Source organism: Mustela erminea, chromosome 7 (assembly GCF_009829155.1).
Source record: "Mustela erminea isolate mMusErm1 chromosome 7, mMusErm1.Pri, whole genome shotgun sequence".
In the NCBI taxonomy this organism is placed as follows: Eukaryota; Metazoa; Chordata; class Mammalia; order Carnivora; family Mustelidae; genus Mustela; species Mustela erminea.
In genome coordinates this window covers 72,524,924-72,551,991 of record NC_045620.1, presented here as the reverse complement: position 1 = coordinate 72,551,991, position 27,068 = coordinate 72,524,924, and positions in this window count along the sequence as shown.

Here is a 27,068-nt window from a genome sequence, read left to right as displayed (position 1 = left end):
TTTTTAATAACCTATAGCTACTGACACTTCCATCTCTACAATATTAATAATATACAAATGGATTCAACTTTCTGGAAGCTCCACTTAGTCATATAAATGAGATAAACTTTTTTTTTCTTTTCTCAAAATTATTCTTTTATCATTGTTATGATATGTGTTATGCTTTACAATCCAACTATACCCAAGAGACAGGTAAGTAAGATTGTATAGAAGTCATGCATGTGTATTATTTTATAATTGTTATGAATGTCTGATGTCCTTCCATCATAAAACACCTATGAAGATAAATACTTCAGAAAAATAAATTACAGATCTTCTTTCTGTTTTATATAGTTTTTTTTTACTTCAGTTATCTGCAGATTTTTGTAAACACTGCATATGCATATAACGAAGTATTTTTATTTATGCTGTATTTTATTTTAGATTACTTTAAAATTTTGGATGATAATGCATATAAAAATTAAAGCACTAGAAAAGGTATACAAAAGAATTTTTGTTCTAATCTTTGTCTTGTTCTAGCACACTGACACACTATGTAATTACTCCCATTTTTAATTTGGGTGTTTTCCCAGTCTTTCCTTTTGCAAATTTTAAGAAATATGAATACATATTCTCTTCCCTTCTTTGTAATATACTATCCTCATGCTTTTTTTCATATAAAAATATATTCTTGAGATGACTGAATATCAGGACAGAGAGTTTTCTCATTTTTAAAAATGCTTCACAATATTTTGATGTGGAGTTATACTTTAGATTTTAGTTTGCTGCAAAGAAAACAACACCACATGATTAACTTTAAACACTTGTTATTTTGTACAGTTCAGGTATATCTACAGGGTAGATTCCCAAAAGTGAGACTGCAGAATCAAAGGACGGTGCATTTATAATTTCAACAGATGTTGTCAAATTTTCTCTGCATCAAAGTTGCTTCAACAGCACATTTTTTTTTTAATTTAAATTCAATTAGCCAACTTCTAGTACATCATTAGACCCAGTTTAACAATTCATCAGTTGTGTATCACACCCAGTGCTCATCACATTACATGGTCTCCTTAATGCTCATCACTCAGTTACCCCATCCCACAACCCACATACTCTCCAACAACCCTGTTTTTTCCTTTATTTAAGAGTCTTTCATGGTTTTTCTACCTCTCTAATGACTTCCTGTTCTGTTTTCTCTCCCTTTCCCTTTGGTCCTCTGCCCTGTCTCTTATATTCCTCAAGTAAGTGAAACCATATGATAACTTTTTCTAATTGACTTATTTCACTCAACATATTAGCCCCCAGTTCCATCCATCTTGATGCAAATTGTGGGTATTCATCCTTTCTGATAGCTGAGTAGTATTCCATTGTATATAACAACCAGATCTTCTCTGTCCATTCATCTGTTGAAGATCTTTACAGCTTCTTGCACAGTTTGGCTATTGTGGACATTACTGCTATGAATATTGGGGTGCATGTGCCCCTTCTTTTCACTACATCTGTATCTTTGGGGTAAATACCTAGTAGTGCAATTTCTGTGTCTAGGTAATTCTATTTCTAACTTCTTGAGGAATCTCCATACCATTTTCCAAAGTGGTGTACCAAGCAGGAAAACAGAAATTATAAAGATTAGAACAGAAATCAATGAAATAGAAGCCAGAAGAACAGAAGAACAGATTTACAAAACTAGAAGCTGGTTCTTTGAAAGAATTAATAAGATTAACAACCCCCTAGCCAGACTTATCAAAAAATTTAAAAAAAAAGAAAGGACCTAAATTAATAAAACCATGAATGAAAAAGGAGAGATCACAACCAACACCAAGAAAATACAATTTTAAGAATATATTATGAGCAATTATATGCCAACAAGTTAAGCAATCTGGAAGAAATGGATGCATTCCTGGAAACTAACAAACTATCAAAACTGAAACAGGAAGAAATAGAGAACTTGAACAGACCCATACCCAGTAAGGAAATTGAAGCAGTAATCAAAAATCTCCCAACACACAAGAGTCCATAGCCAGATGGCTTCCCAGGGGAATGCTGCCAAACATTTAAAGAATACCTATTCTTCTGAATATGTTTCAAAAAAAAAAAAAAATAGAAACAGAAAGAAAAATTTCAAACTCATTCTATGAGGCCAGCATTACCTTGATCCTAAAACCAAAGATCCCATCAAAAAGGGGAATTACAGACCAGTATCACTGATGAACATGAATGCAAACATTCTCACCAAGATACTAGCCAATAGGATACAACAGTACATTAAAAGGATTATTCACCTCGACCAGTGGGATTTATTCCTGGGCTGCAAGTGTGGCTCAACATCTACAAATCAATCAACATGATACATCATATTAATAAAAAAAAAGGACAAGAACCACATGATTCAATAGATGCAAAAAAAAAAAAAAAAAAAGCATTTCGCAAAATACACCATCCTTTCTTGATTAAAAAACTTCACGGTGTAGGCATACAGGGAACATACCTCAATATCATAAAAGCCATATATGAAAGCCCATAGCAAATATTATTCTCAATGGTGAAAAAACAGAGCTTTTCCCCTAAGGTCAGGAACACAACAGGGATGTCCTCCCTCTCTCTCTCTCTCTCACCACTGTTTGTTTGTTGTTGTTGTTTTTTTAAGATTTTTTTTTTTTTAATTTGTTTGACAGACAGAGATCACAAGTAGGCAGAGCAGCAGACAAAGAGAGAGAGGGAGGCAGGCTCCCCACTGAGCAAAGAGCCCAGGGCGGGGCTCAATCCCAGGACCCTGGGATCATAACCTGAGTGGAAAGCAGAGGCTTAACCCACTGAGGCACCCAGGCGCCCCTGCACCACTGTTGTTTAACATAGTACTGGAAGTCCTAGCTTCAGCAATCAGAAACAAAAAGAAATAAAAGGCATCTAAATCCACAAAAAAGAAGTCAAACTCTCACTCTTTGCAGATGACATGATACTCTATGTGGTAGACCCAAAAGACGCCACTGAGGAATTGCTAGAACTCATACAGGAATTCAGCAAAGGCACAGGATATAAAATCAATGCACAGAAATCAGGTGCATTCCTATATACTAACAATGAAGGAGAAGAAAGAGAAATTAAGAATTCATCCCATTTACAATAGCACCAAAAACCATAAGATACATTGGAATAAACCTAACCAAAGAGGTAAAGGATCTGTAATCCAAAACCAGAGAACACATATGAAAGAAAGTGAGAAAGGCACAAAGTAATGGGAAAACATTCCATGCTCGTGGATTGGTCGAATAAATATTGTTAAAATGTCTATGCTATCCAGAGCAATCTACACACTCAATGCAATCCCTATCAAAATATCAACATTTTTCACAAAGCTGGAACAAGTAATCCTAAAATTTGTATGGAACTATAAAAGACCCCAAATAGCCAGAGGAATGTTAAAAAGAAAACCAAAACCAAAGGTGGTCGCATCACAGTGCCAGACTTTAAGCTATATTACAAAGCTATAATCATCAAGACAGTATGGTACTGGCACAAAAACAGACATGTGAATCAATGGAATAGAATTGAGAACCCAGAAATTGACTCCCAACTCTATGGTCAACTAATCTTCAACAAAGGAGGAAGCAATATCCAATGGAAAAAGTATAGTCTCTTCAATGAGTGGTGCTGGGAAAATTGGACAGCCTCATGTAGAAGAATGAAACCAGACCCTTTTTTTTTCTTTTTTTTATATCATACATAAGGATGAACTCAAAATGGATGAAAGACCTAAATGTGAGACAGAAATCTATCAAAATCCTAGAGGAGAACATAGGTAACAACCCCTTTGAACTCAGTTGCAGTAACTTCTTTGGAGACATATCTCCAAAGGCAAGGAAAGCAAAAGTAAAAATGAACTACTGGGACTTATCAAGGTAAAAAGCTTCTGCACAGCAAAGGAAACAGTCAACTAAACTAAAGGCCATATACAAAATGATAGGAAGATAGTAGCAAATGATATATAGATAAAGGGCTGGTATTTAAAATCTACAAGAACTTATGAAACTCAACACCCCAAAAAAGAAAAAATCCAGTCAAGAAATGGGCAGAAGACATGAACAGACATTTATCCAAAGAAGACATCCAAATGGCCAACAGACACATGAAAAAATCCTCAACATCACTTGGCATCAGGGAAATACAAATCAAAACCACAATGAGATACCAACTCACATTAGTCAAAATGGCTAAAATCAACAAATTAGGAAATGACAGATGTTGGACAGGATGCAGAGAAAGGGGAACCCTCTTACACTGTTGGTGGGAATGCAAGCTCATCTTCACATTCTTGAAAGCAGTTAATGAAAGCACCTTTCTGCCACTGTCCTATCAACAGACTATGTGCTCAAACTTTTGGATTTTTGCATTTCTCTTATTTGGTATTGAGTTAAACATCTTTTTATCTGCTGCAGGACCATGTTTATCTCTTTTTCTGTGAACTAGGGCTATACTGTGTTCAGTTATTGAATGAACTACTGGTCTTTTTCTTATTGTTCTCAAGGATCTCTAGACATACAATTTTTTTTTTTTAATTTTATTTATTTATTTGACAGAGCGATCACAAGCAGGCAGAGAGGCAGGCAGAGAGAGAGGAGGAAGCAGGCTCCCTGCTGAGCAGAGAGCCCGATGCGGGGCTCGATCCCAGGACCCTGAGATCATGACCTGAACCGAAGGCAGTGGCTTAACCCACTGAGCCACCCAGGCGCCCCATAGACATACAAATTTTTATTGACATGAACATTTTTCAAAGTTTTTATTTTTTTGACTGCAGTGATAATTTTTGCCATGCAAATGTGTTTTTTAGGGTTGATTTTGTCAGTTTATAATTGATTATTAGTATGGTTTTAAATTTGGAATCATAACTACAACATCTTCCCTACTGCAAATTTCACTCATTTTCCTCAAGCACACACATGGTTTTATTTTTTGCATGTACATCATTATTTATTTGGAGTTTATGCATGTCTTGAGATAGGAGTCTAAATTTTCTACCCAGCTGACTCCAAATAATTTATTCATAAGTCCATAATACCACTAATTTGAGATACTTCCTTTCTTATATGCAAAGTTTCCATTGCACTCGGATTATTTATTCCCAGTCATGCTCTCCTATTCCTTTGGTGTATATGTGTATTCATGCATCTGTACCTTGTTTTTTAAATTATTGTGACATTTTTCAGAGTTCTCCTGAATATTCTTGACTGTTTATTTTTTCCATAAGTACTTTAGGCTTTGCACAACAATTTCAAAAGCCTTCTGTTTATATCAAATTGTTAAAACATTGCTATATCTTGTGGATTTATTATTTTTCTAGAGTCAGTCTTTTATTTTCTTGCATGTTTTTCAACATTTCAAAATTTGGTGACTAAGACATGAATATCTCATAGTCGTGTATTTAAAAGTGACTTTACTCTGTCCTTCTGATCATGTGACGTGGCAGCTAATATTCTTTGTATCTTTTTGTAGTATTTGGAGTCCAAACTATCTAACCTGTCATATAAAAATCTCCAAAGTTCTGGGCGCCTGGGTGGCTCAGTGGGTTAAGCCGCTGCCTTCGGCTCAGGTAATGATCTCAGGGTCTTGGGATCGAGTCCCACATCGGGCTCTCTGCTCAGCAGGGAGCCTGCTTCCCTCTCTCTCTCTCTCTGTCTGCCTCTCCATCTACTTGTGATTTCTCTCTGTCAAATAAATAAATAAAATCTTTAAAAAAAAAATCTCCGGGCGCCTGGGTGGCTCAGTGGGTTAAGCCGCTGCCTTCGGCTCAGGTCATGATCTCAGGGTCCTGGGATCGAGTCCCGCATCGGGCTCTCTGCTCGGCAGGGAGCCTGCTTCCCTCTCTCTCTCTCTGCCTGCCTCTCCATCTACTTGTGATTTCTCTCTGTCAAATAAATAAATAAAATCTTTAAAAAAAAAAAAAAAAATCTCCAAAGTTCTTTAGCCTCCTCACACAGTGTGTACTTCCTTTTTACACAAGAAATTTGTTTGCAATTTTAAAACAGTTTGCTATTTCTTACAACAGGATGTTGGCTAGATACCTTAGCTCTTTACTCTTCAAGAGACTCTCTCTAGCCTTTAGAGTATTCAGCCAAGGCATCAGCTCATCTGGAAAGTTTTCCAGATCTAGGTACTACTGATCTAGGTACTACTCATGTTTGTTCTCTCAGCTTCTGGATTATATCTCTCATATAGGTCTCATCAAACTTTGATGCTAATGATTATTTTAAAGCCTTTGCCATGTTTTTCAAGTATATGATTTTGTTTTAATGTATGCACATCCCATGAGACTAGCATAGTAAATGTTATAGGAAATAACAAACACCTATTAAATTAATTAGCTAATATAACACTTGAAATAGGTGAGGCATGATATTAATTTTTCTTTAATTAGGGACTCAGTTGTCAAACTCACACCCAAAATTTCACAATGTTGAGACTTGAGACTAAACCCAAGATCCTTGGCAGGGAGCTTATTTCTTTCTTTTATTAACACAATTGACTGTTCACAGAAATCTGCGGTCAAGTGTGAATGGCTACATGGAAGGAAGTGCAACGAATGGTATAAACAGCAACCACAGGTTATGTGTATGGATTTACAGAGTGGTATTAGTTTTAAAGTCATTTTCCACATGTATGATTATTCTTTGCTAGATATTATAGATGGATTATAAAGGGTTAGACATATATAATTTAAGGGCATGTGATAATAATGCCTAAATGTATATGACTAAAGATTAAATCACCTCCTGAGAAGTATAATTCATTTTAGCAAGCCAAAAAAAGTACTTCTAACTGTAAATTCAAGAAGGGGTTAGAGGGGTTAGAGCGTTTTTGTAATCTTAGTAGGGAAAGGTTAAGTATGTCATAAAGTATAAAGGAAACATGATATATTTAACTGTATGAAATAATATCTATGTATATCAATAATAGTATACTCTTCCCTCAAAATATAGAAAGAAAATACTTTAAAACATGACAAAAGGTCAATATACTTATATAACTAACTCCTACTAATATAAGGATTATTTTAAAATTGGTATTAATAACATAACAGGCACAGAGCACTCCTAGATAATTTATAAATGACTAAATTGCACCAATAACCAAATAATACAAAAAAGAAAAAAGTTGTATGCATTGTAGGGGGATTAAATACATACACATAATACAAAGAAAAAGCAGCTTTTTTCTTCTTTATGACTGCCTTAATTTTTCCCCATTGCTCCAATTCTCTGAGTAGTGGAAAAATGCTAATTTTATAATTAACAATATTGTCACTTTTTCTGATGTAAACTACCTTAAGTCTTGGGAAAAGTATGAATGCTTCCTTGTCCCTGGAATTCTTTCTTCTGTAGCCTTTTCTCACTTAAAACTAATGAATCCATCCTTATCCATCCTTCAGATGTTTGCCTGATTGTCAGTTCATCAGGGAAACATCTTTTCTCTAACAAAGTCTCTAAGTAAAGTCTCTCCACTAAATGTTCTCATACAGCCTTACTCTGCTTTCATGGTATATATATTAGGATGTAATTATTTGATTAATTACCTATCTTCTTTATTGGACTGCGTTTTCATCTACAGACCTGTGACTGTGGCTATTTTCCCTACCACTGAAAATGTGCTTAGCATAGAGCTGGCATCCACTAAGCATTATTTAAATAAACAAATAAACAAGATCCCTGGACAGCAGAAGTAAAAGGAGATATAAAATTGTTGGAGATAAAAGTAGGCCCTTTGGCCTACTACAAGGTAATTCATTCTGAGCCGTATAAAGATAAACATAATATTCAATAAGCATTATTTATAATAGGAAAATCAAAAACAAACTAAATGTCCAACCACATGGACTTACTAAAATAAATCACTGCACTTTAATAGAAGACAATACAAAGTACTCTTTAAGATGTCTTAAAAGTATAGCTTTAAATGTGGGAAAATAATCAGTATAAAGTTCTAGATGAAGAAAAGCAGATTTTGTAATGACGTTTACATTGTTTTTAAAAGAGATGCTAACATTCACATACAAATATATACAAATATTTTTAAAGTCATTATGTGGGAGATGTAGGTCTACATGATTTCTTCCTTTCGTGCATTTTTACATTTATTTCCTGCACCGAACATATATTCTTTTTTATATAATATTTTTATATTAAAAGGAAAAATTAAAAATAATACTAGTTCCAATTATGGGGAAATTATATTTTAAAAATTGTATTATCCTTTAAAACCTGATATATCAGCACTGTATGATAAAAAATAGGAAAAAATTTGGCACCACAGAAGAAAAAGGTCATTGTGTTTCAGAATCACTGCATTTGGTATATCTAGCTAAAATTTCAGAAATGGCTCTCTTTCCCTGCCGCCGCCGAGTTGTGCGGAGGCGGAGGCAAGGGTGCAGTCAAGATTCGGCTAAAAAAATAAAAATAAAAATAAAATAAAATAAAATTTCTGAAATGTATTTTTTTTTCTATCTAAGGCTATAAATTAGTAGAAGATAATCTAATGGATTCAAAAGGTAAATACATTTCCAAAAGCCTTCTCTGATATAAAGCTTACATGAGACAATGTTTTAGTGCTGGAAAAATCAGGCTTTGTGTCAAGGCTGAATTAAAGAATTTGGGGTTTAACCTTCTTGTTCCGGCTTTGTAGTGACGATCTGTGTCAGTTGGCAAAGATCAGGAAAATGAGTGAGCATCAGCTTTTAGATCCTGATGAAAACACCTTATTTCTGACATGACAACATTGTGAGCCAAGGGTGGCCCAACCTTTCCTGAGTCACTCCTCCCACTGAGGTGTTCTTTGATGCCCACCACAATGGATGTCTGTTACACTTACATGCATGCCTGGAATTGCCATGGTGAAGTACAACAGGTAAAGTGTGTGGTTGATTGCCTGCAGGTGTCTGACTGCAGGATGTCTTCACAATTCATTGAAAAATCAAGGCATTCTGAGCCTTGAATGTAAGTCACTTTGCCACCTCCATCTATTTTTAGATCTACAATGGTAGGAAGTAAAAACAAAATTAAAATTTGCATTTTTGTTATATTTGTGAATCAAGAAAATGGGGTCAGGAGAGAGGGAAGAAAACCAGTGTTTTAAGAGATGTCGGAATGGAATTCAGAAGCTGTGGACCAGATGTCACCTCTTTTTTGTTTTCTTTTTTTTTTTAAGGTTTATTTATGTATTTGCGAGAGAGAGAGAGAGAGAGAGAGAGAGAGAGAATGAGAGCAAGCGAGCGAGCACGAGAGCAGGAAGGTCAGAGGAAAAAGCAGATCCCCTGCTGAACATGGAGCCTGATGTGGGGCTTGATCCCAGGACTCCAGGATCATGACCTGAGCTGAAGACAGTCATTCAACCAACTGAGCCACCCAAAGGTGCAAGATGTCACCTCTCATATAAAAATAATGTTGGGTGAATCTCACAAGTGCCTTGGGTCTCATTTTCCTTTTAAGTAAATGATGGGTTATATAATCATTAATGTCTCTTTCACTTTCTAAATCTTATAACATATAATTTAATTTGTGGCTATCTTAATCAACCTTTTAATAAAATGTATTCATGGCTAGATTGTGCTCACATCCTTTCTCAATGACTTCAATCTTTTTTTTTTTTAATTAACATATAATGTATTATTTTCCTCAGGAGTACAAGTCTGTGAATCATCAGGCTTGTACATTTCACGGCACTCACCATAGCACATACCCTCCCCAATGTCCATAACCCAGCCAACTTAACACTACTCCCCCACCCCCAGCAATCCTGTTTGTTTTGTGAGATTAAGAGTCTCTTACGGTTTGCCTCCCTCCCAATCTCATCTTGTTTCATTTTTACCTTCCCTAACCCCCACAACCTCCTGCCTTGCCTCTCAAATTTCTCATATCAGAGAGATCATATGATAATTGCCTTTCCCTGACTTATTTTGCTCAGCATAATATCCTCTAGTTCCATCCACATCATTGCAAATGGCAAGATTTTATTTCTTTTGATGGCTGCATAGTATTCTACTATATATATATATATATATATATATATATATATATACACACACACACACACACACACACACACTACATCTTCTTTATCCATTCATCTGTTGATGGATATCTAGGTTCTTTTCATAGTTCGGCTATTTTGGACATTCTTTCTATAAACATTCAGGTGCACATGCCCCTTCAGATTTGTATCTTTAGGGTAAATACTCAATAGTGCGATTGCTGGGTCATAGGGTAGCTCTATTTTCAACTTTTTGAGGAATCTCCATACTGTTTTCCAAAGTGGCTGCACCAGTTTGCGTTCCCACCAACAGTGTAGGAGGGTTTCCCTTTCTTTGCATCCTCGCTAACATTTGTCAATGACTCCAGTCTTAAAGTAAAGAAGATAATTTCCCAAACTCTAACTTTAGCATCATTTTATTGGTAGTAGCTGTAATGAATAAGCACAATTTGTTCATTCAAATTTTTATCCTTGTGCAATAAGCCAGCAGTGATCTTCATATTCTTAACTCTGAAAAGAAAAAGTTGTGGAATTGATCATGATAATAGAGGTAGAATAAATGGAATTAAAAGAATGAAGTTGTCAGGGGCTGGGGGTAGAGATGTTGACCAAAGTTTATAAATTTTCATTTATAAGAGGAATAAGTTCTGGAAATCTAACATACAGCATGGTGATTATAGTTCACAATACTGTTTTGTACACTTGAAATTTGCTAAGTCAGTAAATGGTAAGTGCTCTCACCACACACACACACACGCGCGCACACACACACACACACACACAATTATGTGAAGTGATGCCAGTGTTAATTAACTTGATTGTGGCACCTATTTTACAATATATGCATATATATTAAATCTTTACATTCTATACCTTAAAAATCGTGTTGTTCAAGCTAAATTTACACAATTTTTATTCATCAATCATACCTCAATAAATTGGAAAAAAAAAAGAGAAAATCTAAGTTCTGAAGGCACTGTTTTCAGTTTTATGATCCTACCAATTTGTAAATCACCAGAGTCATATCTAGCTCTTAAAAAGTTGAAGCAAAATAAATTAATCCTTATATCAACTATACTATCATGTAGAAGTAAAAGTGTAGAGTAAAGGACACAACAATATAGTCTGTCTTATACTCTAAGATTTGAAAAATAACAGAAACCAAGGTGAAAGGTATGTGGGGCCAATAATGAGTTCATTTGGCTCAGATGCCATCTTGACCACAGCCAGAAATTGTCTGTCTTATTTTGTTATGATCTATTTGTCTTCCTAATGTCTGATGTAGAATGTTAAGAAGTGATAACCTCTTCCTGGAGGGACTGCCAACTGAAAATAAAATTACTTCCTACCTAAGTCTAGATCTCTTTCAAATTCCTTGCCCTGCAACATCATCGTATGGAGGAAGGGACACAACCATTTGAATCAGAACGTCTTGAAATCAGAGAGCAGTTCTGGTGTTAGTCAGCAACTAATCTAAAACAACTTCTCCCATGAAATTAGAATAATCCCACTACATAGGATTTCTGAGTCAATACATAACATGTTATTGCAGGGGAAAATGCCTGGCATTCAGTATTTCCTTAGTAATTTTAGTTCTCCTTTCTTTATCAACCCCATAAGTAGATGCTGATGACGGTAGATAGATAATCTTACTCTAAAGTCCTGGCAGCAATCAAAGGCATGGTTTCTTATAACCATTCTTATAAAATAACTTGCAAAAATCTTAACTGTTTTCAAGCTATATAACTATACATCTGATAAAATGTAATTTACACAGAACATGATTTTTATTTTCCCTTTCTGGATTCCCCAAGTATTTTCCAATGAAATAAAAGGTGGAGTACAAATGATTATGACAGATTAGAATATAAATGAAAACAATGGGAATAATTAGGGGGAGTTAAACTGTTATTTAAATACAACCTTACCATGTTGTCAGTAACTATTAGTTACTAACAACAGTACTGTTAGTACTGTTAGTAACTTATTTAAATATAACCTTACCATGTTGTTAGTAGAATAATACTGAAGGTCTCAAAGGACTAGTAAACACATGGCTCCCAGCTAAGAGTGATTTCAGTAGGAGTGGGAGCTGGATAATCCTAACTCAGATACTCAGTTGCTGGTCAGCAATGTCCAGCACACAACCCACATTCCCTTTTACTTTGTGCAGTTAAACTATTTGCAGGCAAGGCAGGTACTCATTGTTCCTGAGTCATCAGAGACATTCCAACAAGATAATATTTGAGAACAGACCTCACAATGCTGTGTTAAGAGGGCAGAGACAGAGCACTTTACCTGGAGAATATTTAAGAAGTAGATTTGCCATTCAGTATATCAGTTTCAAGAATTTTCTGGGGCTTTCATCACTTTGGGCTATTTTAAATGTTTGATATATGAGCAGAGGTACAAGGAGGTTAAGATTCCTTCTACCTCATGTAACAAAGCTTCTATTCTCTGGGATGAGTACTCTATTTAGAAATGTTGAGGTGAGATCTTCCTTTGTGACACCGTTAGCCTTCCTGTCACTTCTGCTTAACATCTCACTTGGACTGACTGCCTGGAAGTTAAACAAGTGAGAAGAAATCATGGCTTGATTTATAGCATGAGGGTGAATATGGGATATGCCATTTTGTACACTCCAGATAACCTGAAGTTCCCTTCTGACAATGGATTTCTGTTGTAATTCCTCATTGCTTCTTCATTTTATATTCCTGACTAATAAAATGGATTTTGGTTTCAAAAACCCAGAAAAGTTTCTGAGAGTTTGGATGGTGAATAATCATGGTTTTCTAACCAGTGGACTTGAAAAACCAGTGGACTTGAAAAACATGGCAGTCCTGGAAAGATACTGGCTCATGGACTACGACAGCTGAAAGGATTTCTTACCTTTTCTATGTTTTATTGATGTGAATTAGTGGTAGGTTTGGGGCCCCATTCTAGGTGGGTGACAGATTTTATTTCAGTGTAGATAGCGTAGTCTGAACCTTGCCTTGGTGTTAGCAAACACATGTCAACAACTACGGTTAAGTTAATTAAACTCCTGTCTTTGATTTCTTCAATTCAAATTAAGGATAATGGTACCTGATTCATGTTTCAAAGTGAGGTTCAAATGAGATACGGAAAAGATGATGTTTTTAGAAATATAACTCAAGTTGGAACTCAAGAAATCTATGTGCTCCAGACAAGCTAGCCTATCCCCAGCCTCCTTGACACCATCACAGAGAGGAAAAACAGAGTGCCAGAACTCTGTCATCTTGCAAAGATTTTATTCTCTTTGCCAATCCTCCAAAACTCATAAGTTTGTCATGATCTGCAGTGAGACCATCAAGACTAATCACTTTATGTCCTTTATCCCCATTTAGATCAATCTCCCTAAAAATCTCAAGAACCTAAGGTTAATCTTCACGCCTAGATTGTAGTTCCTGTAAAGTTTGAAGGAGCAACATTTAGCCCCTACCTTTTCCCATTTTCTCTGCATCCCCTATCACCCTTGTTGCTTTATTTTTCTCCAGAGCAAATACTACCATATGATTTACTATATGTAGTTTTTGTTTTTCTGTTTTCCCCACTAAAAGCTCCAGAGAGTGCCTACGTTAAGTGTCTGCCTTCAGCTCAGGTCCTAAACCTAGGGTTCTGGGATGGAGCCCCACGTAGGGCTCTCTGCTCAGTGGGGAGCCTGCTTCTTCCTCTCCCTCTGCTGCTCTCCCTGCCTGTGTTCACTCTCTTTCTCTGTCAAATAAATAAAATCTTTAAAAAAAAAAAAAATAAGGGGCACCTGGGTGGCTCAGTGGGTTAAGCCGCTGCCTTCGGCTCGGGTCATGATCTCAGGGTTCTGGGATCGAGTCCCGCATCGGGCTCTCTGCTCAGCAGGGAGCCTGCTTCCTCCTCTCTCTCTCTGCCTGCCTCTCTGCCTACTTGTGATCTCTCTCTGTCAAATAAATAAATAAAATCTTTAAAAAAAAAAAAGAAAAAGAAAATAAAATGTAAGCTCCATAAAAAGGAGCTTTGGGCTGTCTTGTTCAGTCGTTTCCCAAGCACATTGAGTATAACTTGGCATAAAGTACATAATTAATAAATATATATTTATTACAAGTACAAATGGAATTACTAAAACTGTGATATTAATATATATTTAGCAAGTATTTATGAGCACTTAATACACTATCCATAACAAATGATATTAAAAGTGATATATAATGTCTAATATACATATCCCAAAATAACAAATAAGCTAATATTTATCTTTCCAATAAATCAGGGATCTACAATATTAATTATAAATTCTGAATGTTGGAGAGTCTACTGTTTTCAGGTCCTATAAAGTATAAAATAAATCTTTATATTCAAGTACTTCAAAATACTATTTAGCTAATAAGGCTTGCACATAGATAACTAAAATGCGAAGTAGGAAATGTGATTCAAAGAAAGCTACAGATAAAATTACTTGACTCTTAAGAAGAGGCTATTAAGGTAATTATGATTTGCTGGTCAAAAATGTTACAGTAGCAGGCAATAAACACTCTTTCTCTTAGTGTGTTATGATTGAATAATTTAATATTTAGTATTACATTTTAAGCCCCATGATCTTAGGTAGTTTCAAACTAATAGAATCCAGAAAATTATACTCGGTGATGGTTTACATCAGTGCCTCTCAAACTGCAAACGTGTGTTTGTATCAACAGAAGATTATGTCAAAAATTCAGATTCTTGGGGCACCTGGGTGGCTCAGTGGGTTAAGCCGCTGCCTTCAGCTCAGGTCATGATCTCAGGGTCCTGGAATTGGGCCCCACATCGGGCTCTCTGCTCTGCGGGGAGCCTGCTTCCTCCTCTCTGCCTGCCTCTCTGCCTACTTGTGATCTCTGTCTGTCAAATAAATAAATAAAATCTTAAAAAAAAAAAATTCAGATTCTTACTCAGTAGGTCTAGGGTAAGACTTGAAACTCTACAGTTCTAATGAACTCTCAGGTAATGTTGGGAAAGCTCACCAGACCATAGACCAGACTTTGGGCAGCAAGGACCTAAAAAGCATCATAGTCATTAATGAATGATTATTATAACAACTGGACTTTTAAAATAATAAATTATAGAAAAAGTTTATTGAACTTTATTTATTTAAGCATGGACACCTAAAACATCCTTCATTGTGTTTTTATCAGTATTGCAATCAAGTAACAGTTTCATTGTGCTATTTAAAAAAACACTGATTTAAGATGAGCACATGGTAAGATTATCTATCTTTTTTTTTTTTTTAAAGAGTTTATTTATTTATTTGACAGAGAGAGATCACAGTAGGAGAGAGGAAGGGAAGAGATCACAGAGAGAGAGGAAGGGAAGCAGGCCCCCCGCTGAGCAGAGAGCCCGATGTGGGACTCGATCCCAGGACCCTGAGATCATGACCTGAGCCGAAGGCAGTGGCTTAACCCACTGAGCCACCCAGGCGCCCCAAGATTATCTATCTTGCCTGCCATAGTGTTTCTTTTATATATTCATTACCTTGAAATAATGCTTGTTAGATATAACAGGGTTACCTTATAGCAGCAAGTACTGTATAATAGAGAATAGCCAAGAGCCCCCGCCCAAGAGATTCAGTGGTAAAACCTAACAATATTTTTATATGACCTGAGGATCATTTTGAATGACTTTAAGAATCTTATTAAGGACTTAGAAAAATTTTCAAGACTGAGTTCTTTGTGAAGCTTCATTTTCAATTTGATCTTTTACCAAATCGCTACTAGTGAAGTCACTGAAGACTGAGTATTCAAAATTTGAAAGAGAAGATACAATTGTTCTTCTCAGTGTTAGAATAAATAGATGCAACTGTGAATAAAAAATGGTATTTTTATTTTGTTTACAATAGATATTGTGCATCCAGACCAGAAACAAATAGCCAACGCAACTATGGTTTTGGACAATTAACTGTTTTTTCCACAAAGCCATCTTTTTGACAGAAGTCTCAAGTGCATACTTGATCACAATATAATATGAAACATGCTATAAAACTGAAAAAATATATTAGTTCTTATGGCAGAAACTTAATATGACTGAGGTCTGGAAAAGAGACCCCAGAAAATTTCATATATATATATATATATGTATATATATATACATACATATATGTGTGTATATGTATATGTGTGTGTGTACACACACACATATACGTCAGAGGACATGAGAGAGTAATACTTAATGAGAGTTTCCGTGAGCAAATCTTTCCAGAGGAAATGTATAATTTCTGTTAAACCTTCCAGACCCAAAAGAACTGAGTATACATGGGGAATAGTAATTAGTTTGCTGCAGTTGGAGAAAAGTGCATGTGGATGGAGGCGGGGGACAGGAGATGTGGAGGCTAGTTACAAGGAATTTTGTGTGCCATGTCTGTTAGGGACTTGAAGATTTATCTTCTAGCCAAAGAAGAATCATTAAAATATATCTCACATGTAGAATCTAAACAAATAAGCACATGAATAAACAAACAAAAAGCAGAGTCAGATCTATAAATACAGAGAACAAATTGATGGTTGCCTGAGGGAAGCGGATGGTGGATGGGCAAAATGGATGAAGAGCAGTGGGAGGTACAGGCTTCCAGTTATGGAATAAATAAGTCATGGGAATCAAAGGCACAGCATAGGGAATATAGTCAGTGATACTGTAAAACCGTCAAATGGTGGCAGATGGTAGCTACACTTGTGGTGAGCACAGCATAAAGCATAAAGAATTTGAATCATAATACCGTACATTTAACACTAATGTAACGTTAGGTGTCAACTATAATCAGATTAAAAAAACTTAAAGAACATATCTTTATAAATACTGCCCTCTAGGAAGCTAACTTTAATAAACATATAGAGGACAGATTAACTAGACAAGGTCTTGAGTCCAACTATCATCTAGAAGCCTGTTGGTCCAAAGAGCAAAAGACACTGAAAGCCAGATCCAGTGTATTAACAGTGAGAATACAGAGGAAGCAAAGAACAGATACGTGTGTATTATATGTATGTGTATGTGTACACATTTGTGTGTCTCTCTGTGTGTGGATTGGTGGGGATATAGATAGATATAGATAAGATACAGATTTAGATTTAGATATAGATATAGATTTAGACATATATGATATATAGGGGCACCTGGGTGGCTCAGTTGATTAGGTGTCTGCCTTTGGCTCAGGTTGTGATCTTAGGGTCCTGGGATCAAGCCCCACATCGTGTTCCCTGCTCAGCGGGGAGTCTGCTTCTCCCTCTCTCCCTCTGGCTGTCTCTCCAGCTTGTACTCTCTCTCTCTCTGAAATAAATAAATAAAAATCTAAGAAAAAAATATTTAGATGTACAGATGACTCATATATGTCTGTTACTCGGCCCAGATATATGTATATGACTCCCTCTCTTCCTGTCTCTCTACTGTCTCTCTCACTCTCTGTCTCTCTGTCTCTGTCTCTGCCTCTGTCTGTCTGTCTCTCTCTCTATATATATATGACTCACTTAGTAATTAGATCTGTGTGGTATCTTTTACAGTTATCTTATAAATAACAAAAGCTTGTAGATGTTGATCTAATCCTAATATAAGATAATGATGAAAATTATTAATATGTAGGTGAATCAGTATCTCTACTTACATGATATAATTTTGTGTGTATCTTGTCAGAGTATTAATATCTTTTTAATTAGGATTCTGGGAGAGATTTGTTGGGAACACAGCCCTGCCTTCCTTATTTTTATAGAATCCCCTAGGATATGAAAAGTAGAATGCACCACCCCAAAATATACCACTTTGGCATAGGATTATTTTGAGCTAAAGACATTGAAAAACAGCATTATAAAAACAGATTTAAACACTCATGTGAAAGATGTCCTCTCTTTTTTAGGAGAAAAGAAACATTCTTTGATAGAGAATCAAAGCCAAGAGAATTCTGTATAAGCAGACCTTGTTAAAATAATTCTTAACTTCTTTCGCTTCCCTGTATAGCTTAGCTACATTTTCACCATTGTCTCTCTTTGTGAAACTTAATATACAGCATGTAGGGCCAGTTCTTTGGGTCTTTATTCCCAAAGAGGGTTCCCACATCACATTAACTTGTATAAATGTGTATGTTTTCTCCTATTAATCCATTTTATGTCAGTTTAAATTTCAGGCCCAGCCAACTCTCTCTATAGAATAAAAAGCAATATTGGAATATGATTTACCACAGTGTCCTGTAACTTCCGATGTATTTTTCTATCTGTCCTGTTTTCAATATTATATAAACGAAATTTGTATCGGGGTCTGATTTCTTTGTGAGTTCCATTCTGTTTCCTAGCTGCAGACCATGAGATTATTTGGTGCAATGTGTTATCTCAAATATGTATGTTTTTAATAAAAAATAAGTCTGCATAAGAGAACAAGAATTGTCTAACCCAACTAAATCCAACCATGAAAAGTGACACGACCTGTTATGTTGGTTTAGCAGTGTCATGTTTATATAGAGAAGTGATTACATTAATTTATGGATACCACATGACAGTGATCGGCATGGGTAGCATGAGAGTAATGTATTTCAAGTGCATGCTCTGATACCTTCCAAGGTTCTGCAGGGGTTGCAAAGCTGATGAATGCAATGCCTTTGAGAGTGCAAACATCCTCATCACCCTGCACCCAGTAAACACGGGTCACTACTATTTCTTGTTTTGCTTTTCTTTTTAATTTGCTGGAAATGTAGACTGAAGCAGCAGAATTAGTAGGGTATTTCTGTTTTCTGTAATAAACCTAGGGTAGATCTGGGCCAGAAAATTGTTTCACAACATCATGTGGTTACAAGTTATTTGTATTTCAAATGTGACATTTTGTTCAATGTTGAAAGGCATTTGAATAGAATATTTCTGCTAAATCCCAATGCAATAATTACATTCTTCCTCTTAAACAACCACTGATATGTTCCTTGTTTAATGTGTAAAGGATTATGTGGTTTAAGTCTAAGATGATAAACTTGTCCAAACTCTTGCTATCAGGGGAGGATTGAAGTCAGTAGGTCATGTTAGAATTTGTCATATAAATAAAAAGAATCAGACCAAGGGGGGAAGGGGATAGAGAATGACTTTGTTGAAAAAAAAGTTGGGAAACATAAATGTATTTCCCAAAATGACTTCTTACCAAAATGTGTGGTTTAAATTTTTTTGCAGAAATGTGTCTATGTGAATCTGGCTATGAGACTTTTAGCTCACCGCTGCTTTATAAATGCAAAGCAACTTGGATTTATTTTATTTTCTCTTACAACAGGGATACTACTATTTCATTTTCTAGTCCCAGATGCAAAATAATGGCTCCTCTTGCATGCCTCAGTAATTTTTGAATTTAAATTAGGTCATGAAGGTAAGTGAGGAGGAAGAAAATGCTAACATTTTTCAATGTTTAGTACCTGAACTTCCAAATTACTTCAAGAAAATCACAAACTTCCCTAAAATTAAAGGTAGGCAGAGTCCAAAAATTGTATTTTTACCTATGTAAGCCAGATACACAATTATATTGGAAGTAGTTGTTTTTGCAGCTCCAAATTTTGTCATTCTCCTATTGTTTGAATACTATGTTATCTTGCAGAAGACCTAGTCAATTCTGTGGTTGTATGCCATATGGTCTAGAGTATTGTTCTCAAGACCTGAGTCTAATAAAATGAACTTCATAGGCAGATTTTGTCTACCTAGCAAAGTAGAAGAAAATAACATTACCTCTAAACTTGATAATTTTATTGGTATTACCTTTTAACCAATAAACACAGGAACAGGAATCTTAAGATACTGATTGCATTGATAAAAACTTAATATCCTATTTCCTGAGCTGTAATTCTCTTGATTCTTAGTTTTACCTCTCTCTCTTTCTCTCTGTCTCTCTCTCTGTCTGTATTCTCTCTGCTTTTCTCTCTCTATCCTCTTGGCTTTTGCTCTTCTATTGAGTAAAACCACTTACACATAGTGCTCAGCATAATTTACTTGACAGCCACTTACATAACACTTACTATGTCCCACTATTCTAAATGTTTAAAAAATTAGTTTATTTAATCCAGCATAATCCTCACAACAACTCCATGAAGTAAGAATGACTTTTTTTTTCAACATTTTGAGGAACCTCCATGCTGTTTTCCAGAGTGGCTGCACCAGCTTGCATTCCCACCAACAGTGTAGGAGGGTTCCCCTTTCTCCGCATCCTCGCCAGCATCTGTCATTTCCTGACTTGTTTATTTTATTTATTTTTTTTCTATTTACTTGTTTATTTATTTACTGCTGTTTAATTTTTTTTCTTCTTTTATTTATTTATTTATTTTTTTAGTTCCAGCATAACAGTATTCATTATTTTTGCACCACACCCCGTGCTCCATGCAATCCGTGCCCTCTATAATAAGGGGCACATGCACCCGAATGTTTATAGCAGCAATGTCCACAATAGCCAAACTATGGAAAGAACCTAGATGTCCATCAACAGATGAATGGATCAAGAAGATGTGGTATATATACACAGTGGAATACTATGCAGCCATCAAAGAAGTGAAATCTTGCCATTTGCGACAACATGGATGGAACTAGAGCGTATCATGCTTAGCGAAATAAGTCAAGCAGAGAAAGACAACTATCATATGATCTCCCTGATATGAGGAAGTGGTGATGCAACATGGGGGCTTAAGTGGGTAGGAGAAGAATAAATGAAACAAGATGGGATTGGGAGGGAGACAAACCATAAGTGACTTTTAATCTCACAAAACAAACTGACTTGTTTATTTTAGCCATTCTAACTGGTGTGAGGTGATATCTCTTTGTGGTTTTGATTTGTATTTCCCTGATGCCGAGTGATATGGAGCACTTTTTCATGTGTCTGTTGGCCATCTGGATGTCTTCTTTGTAGAAATGTCTGTTCATGTCCTCTGCCCATTTCTTGATTGGATTATTTGTTCTTTGGGTGTTGAGTTTGCTAAGTTCTTTATAGATTCTGGACACTAGTCCTCTATCTGATATGTCGTTTGCAAATATCTTCTCCCATTCTGTCAGTTGTCTTTTGATTTTGTTAACTGTTTCCTTTGCTGTGCAAAAGCTTTTGATCTTGATGAAATCCCAATAGTTCATTTTTGCCCTTGCTTCCCTTGCCTTTTGCGTTGTTCCTAGGAAGATGTTGCTGCGGCAGAGGTGCTGGGGGGAGGGGGTTTGGGAGAAGGGGGTGGGATTATGGACATTGGGGAGGGTATGTGCTTTGGTGAGTGCTGTGAAGTGTGTAAACCTGGTGATTCACAGACCTGTACCCCTGGGGATAAAAATATATGTTTATAAAAAATAAAAAATTAATTTAAAAATAAAAAAGAATGACTTTTTTTTTTTGAAGATTTATTTGAGAGAGAGAGAGAGCATGAGAGAGAGCATACAAGTGTAGGGAGGGGCAGAATGAGAAAATCTTCAGGCAGACTCCCCACTGAGTATACAGCTGGACATAGGGCTCAATCCCATGACCCATGAGATCAGGAGATTTGACAAAAGTCAAAACACAAACCAAGAGTCAAATGCCCAACCTACTGAGTCACCCATGCATCTTTAAAATAGGGATTATTATAATTGTCATTTTACAAATGATGAAACTGAAGACCTAAGAAATCAAATCAATTAATTGGTGAGAGATTAGGGATCCAAATCAGATATATCAGCTTTCAGGGCCACTATTACTTTCATTATGCAGTGTAACTTTCTAAATCAACCGGTAAGAATAAATAGGATCATGAGTTATATTGTAGACAGTTCCCTAGGAGACTAATTCTAAGTCACTGTTTAAAATAAGTCAATAATTCCATTGTTTGTTGATTTATTTTGTGGATCTAGAGTCTTGTCAGAGAAGATCCAACCCAAACTTGTAACCATTGTCAAGTATTTATTAATGTAAATTTCCTTAATAACTTATGTTTATTAAATCTTTACTACCAGCTTAATATCACTCTGCATTTTATTTGAGCTTCCTCCATTAATACTCCTAACAATCCAATGAGGTAAGCACTATTGTTATCCCAATATTCCAAATTAGGTCAGGCTCATAGAGGTATATAACTTCCTATATTCCACTGCTCCTGAATAGCTCAGTCATGGCTTGAAATGGACCTAATTTATTTCAGAGTCCAAACTATTAACTTCAGGACTTATAATCTGTGATAACACTTAAAAGTATAATAAAACAGTTCATTACTGATATCAGATTTTATTCTACATATCTAACATGAGGTAACTGGGCATGCTTTCATTTCTTCCTGGCTGGGATTATAAACATGTTCAACCCTTGCTTCCTTCTGGTCATCTTATTTGTCTCAGGGCTTGCACATACCCAAGGGATATATTTAAAAAGTGAAGATGACAGAGTAACTCCTTAAAATTTAACTCCTAAAAACCTTTTATATTTCATGGAAAAAATCTTGCCTTTTTCCTCCCTTGTATTCTTATATCCAGGACACCGCCTGACTTTCACGGACCTGAGATAACATTTTACTCCTGCTTACCTTAGGGGACTCTAGCCTGCAGAGCCACAGATTCCCATCTTTTCTTCAAACCCTCTCTCTCTCCCTGCTGCTCAATCCTTGCCTCTATCAGGCACTTCTTGTTCATCTGGACTCGCTTTTCAGCAACTCCTCTGCTGCAATCACAGGGGACATGTAAACACTGGCATGGGGCATGGTAGACACTCAATGACTTTTTTAAAACAACCACTTATTTTTTACTCCTTTAATCACTGGTTTTGGCATACTTGGTGATCAAAGCATGGCTGTTTCTACTTTTACTTTTTCTTTGGTATATAAAATACAAAGCATCTTCCATGGATGCTAGCACATAGTAGGCATTTGATAAAGATTTCTACAGGATTGAAAGTGTCACTGAAACAGGGATGGAAGCTGGTGACCTCCTTTCTATATCTAGTGCCGTGTTTGGACATAGGGGAATCTCAGTAAATATAAATCTTATTAATCAATGACATGACTTTTAAGCTCTTGACAGTTTCTTTTCTATGTTACTATATATTATTTATTTATTAATTCACTTCATACTTAAAAAATTTTTTTTATATTTAAGTAATCTCTACATTCATTGTGGGGCTCAAGTTTACAACCCCTGAAATTAAGAGTTGCACACTCTGGAGCGCCTGGATGGCTCAGTGGATTAAAACCTCTGCCTTCAGCTCAGGTCATGATCCCAGGGTCCTGGGATGGAGCCCTGAATCCACTGGGCTCTCTGCTCAGCAGGGAGCCTGTTTCCCCCTCTCTCTCTGCTTGCCTCTCTGCCTACTTGTGATCTCTGTCAAATAAATAAAATCTTAAAAAAAAAAAAAAAAAGAGTTGCACACTCTACCGAATGAGCCAGGCATTTCATACTTCTTAGGAATCTAAATCGTTTTAGTCTCATCCTAGGGCGTTCATATCATTAAAGGACTTCCAAGTCATTGGCAAAGATCTGTACTGATAGGGTTTTCTTTTATCTATCTTCAGAAACATTATACACACACACACACACACACACACAGAGTATTTGGATTTGTTTTTCTAATGGCAACCAGAAATTACTAGAAACTTTCTTTTAAATTAACAAAACAGGGGCACCCAGCTGCCTCAGTCAGTAGAGCATGCAACTCCTGATTTCAGGGTCATAAGTTCAAGCTCCATGTGTGGCATAGAGTTTACTTCAAATAAAATACAAAATTAAAAAAAAATTAACAATACATATCAAGACAGTGAAAGCTGCACTTATATTTTAGGGAAATATTTTATAGTTAAGTTAGAATATTTGTGCAGAAGTAAAATGCTACATTACTCTGTGTTTTCTCTAATAATGGATTCATTCCTGTCTGTGAAGAGAATTTGCAAGATGAAGATATGGTGACTGAATTGACAAGAACTAGAGAACACACTCCAAATACAAACAAATGGGAGGAGTTCTGGGCAGGAAGTAGGAGAACCTGTGGCCTCAGTTTTGCCACTAATCAGCAGTTTGCTATTAAAGAAATTTTACTCATTTCCACTTAAATACCTTTAAAAAAAACAGTGAGAAGTCAGTGACACAAATTATTTTTAAAATGTATTGAGGTCCATTGGTAGCACCCACTGAGAGACTGTGAAATTGGGTTTTGTGTGTGTGCAAAATTGGGTTACTTATTTCAATCCCTGAGAAAACCCAATCCATATTATCTATTCCCACAAAGGATGATTTTAGTCATTGCTTGAGCTTGTGGTATTTGCCTAGAGATTCTGGCCTTTCAGCAGACTTAAACTGGAGGTTTGAACAATTGACTTAATTCCACAGAATCTCACAGTCTTCTTAACTACAAATTGGAGAGATTCATGTTTACTTTCCTGTTAAAGTATTACATGGATTAGTTAACAGAAGGAGAACACACATTTTGGAGTCCCACGGTTTCTACTCTTTCTTCATGTTGTCTTGTTTTAGATTACCTCTATCTTGAAAGAGATAATTTGCTTTTTATTTTTCAAGACTACTTACTTCACCATCTTTTTTTTTTTTTTATTACCTTAATACTTTGGAAGGTCCAATTTACTCAGTGAATAGCCAGCACCCTCACCTTGCTACTGTTTTATTACTTTAGAAATGAAAGTTTATTAACCTGATTTAATATTAATTCTGAACACCTCTAATAGTTACCTCTTTTTAAGTTTATTCCTTTTGTTGGTTTAAATAGAACTCAAAGAGATTACAGGACAATTTCGAATTTTCCCTTCGCTCTGTTATAAACACATGTAAAATGCCATGATAAGCTAGTAATTGAAGTTAAATGGGCAATTAGAGCAATTCTGTATGTGCCTTGGTGGTAGCCTGTATTGACTAAAGAACACCCAAGGTTAAGTAGTAAGGAGACAAATAATCTAGTGTTTGAGACCACAGGTTCTGTGATCATGCAGAATCTTTTTCCAAAATAGGTTTATTCCTTTTTATCTGTATGACCTTGGGTAAAGGTTGCCGCTTTTCTAGGTAAGGCTCTTTCTATGTAATTTTTAGATAATACTAGTTTTCTGCATATAGACGTTGAAAACATTAAATTTTATGTCATGTTAAGAATGAAGAATAATGTTTAAATGCAGGAAATGACCAGTAATTTTAAGCAACTATTATCATTTTTTTATTATTGTTTTAGTGGTAGCCTTCTAAGAAATTTTCAATAATAAGACTTATAGGAATTGAAGCTGAAAGTGATGCCCTATATTTTATGGTATCAAATGGCATCCTAGGAAAGCTCAACTTTATACATTATCTGGGTCTCTTTTGTAACAGTTTTAAGTGTCTAATCCAAAAGAGAGATAGCACCTGGAGTAGGATGCAGGACACTAACTATTCTAGAGTTCCACCTGAGGATGTTGATCTCAATTATACAGAACATACTTTTCTGTATATTAGTTTCCTACTATGCTGTTTTTTTTTTTTAAGATTTTATTTATTCATTTGACAGACAGATCACAAGTAGGCAGAGAGGCAGGCAGGAAGAGAGAGGAGGAAGCAGGCTCTCCGCGGAGCAGAGAGCCTGATGCGGGGCTTGATCCCAGGACCCTGGGATCATGACCTGAGCGGAAGGCAGAGGCTTTAATCCACTGAGCCACCCAGGTGCCCCCCTACTATGCTGTTTTGTACCTGTGAGTATTTTCGGACTTACTAGAAATTGAGCATAGAAAACAAGTGGAAATACACATCATAATTTTTCCCCATGTTTTCTTTATTTTTGTAAAGCCAGAAATAAAAATTTTCTTTATACATTTAAAGATTTATTATCCTTGAATTAAAAGCATGGGCACTTTCAACTTAATAGCAGGCAGGCAAATATATCTGACATTTTGAAATGTGTTCTGTACAATATGTAGAATAATTATAAGTTCCAAATCATAACTAAATATTTTCAATCGACTGGGAGTGTTTGAGATTTGTACAACTATCGTATCTAATAATTATTGTTCAGCATATGTGAATTATCTTACACTCCTTGAGGCATGCTGTGTTATGTGGTATGTCATGGCACAATGATTTACACTGCCTTATTTATAATTCCAACCCAAAAAGTTCCATAAATCAAAAAATTCTCCACAATTATTCAGCAAATTTATTTGACAGCAAACATGAAATGAAGGATGTGGGGTTCTTTGTTGTCCTTTTTTTCCCTTGTTAGTGTAGCTCTTTATATGTTTCACTGGGGCAATATTATGAGGTTTAATTAAGGAGTGGTGTCATAGATGCTACTGGAAAATTTATGTAATACACAGTATATGCACTGTATTTCCTTTCTAAAATCTGAAGGATTCTGAAACTCTGTAACACATCCTGCTCTGAGTATTTTGGGAAAAAAAATAGGATTTCAGACCTCTGCTAAGGATCATACTATGATAACTAAACTTTAGAGGATTAAATAAGAGAAGTAACTGCAATCATTAAAATGACAAGAATTTCAAATGTTTACTTAAATGTCCCATGTTTCTGCCCCCAAAAGTCATCTGTTTTGTTCAACAAGAGACTCAATTCTATTTAGGCAAATGTATTAAACTGGTCAAGAGCTGTCTATACTCACACCATTCCCTGATCAAACCAGTGTAAACTTTCCTTTCCATAGTCCATAGCATCTATTACTTCTCCAAGAAGCCTGTCAATTTTTCCATAAAACAAAATTGTCTCTCTTCTCTCTCTCACATGTCAAGATAAAGTACGTGGGGTATTGCTTACTCAAAAAAAGTTGAAACTACATTCTATCTCCCTGGACTATTTGTCATGCTCTTGCTTTTTTGGGGGGCACATGGATATTTCATGTGCCAAAGGAAGTGATAGATAAAACTATGAATGATGTCTATAAACATCATACTAGTCATAAGCATCTATCACCATCTTCTCAGGAATAAAACAATATATATTCATTCCATCAGGAATTTCTTCCCAAATAAATTGTGTTTGCAGTGAGGACTGTTGTTGTGCCAGTTATTTTTAACCTTTCTGGTACCCAATCTTCTATGACCTTTATTATTGTCATATGAGTCACCACTGAGTTATATTTGATGTTATGTGTTAATACAGCCCCAGAACTGGCATGAGCCTCTACAGCTG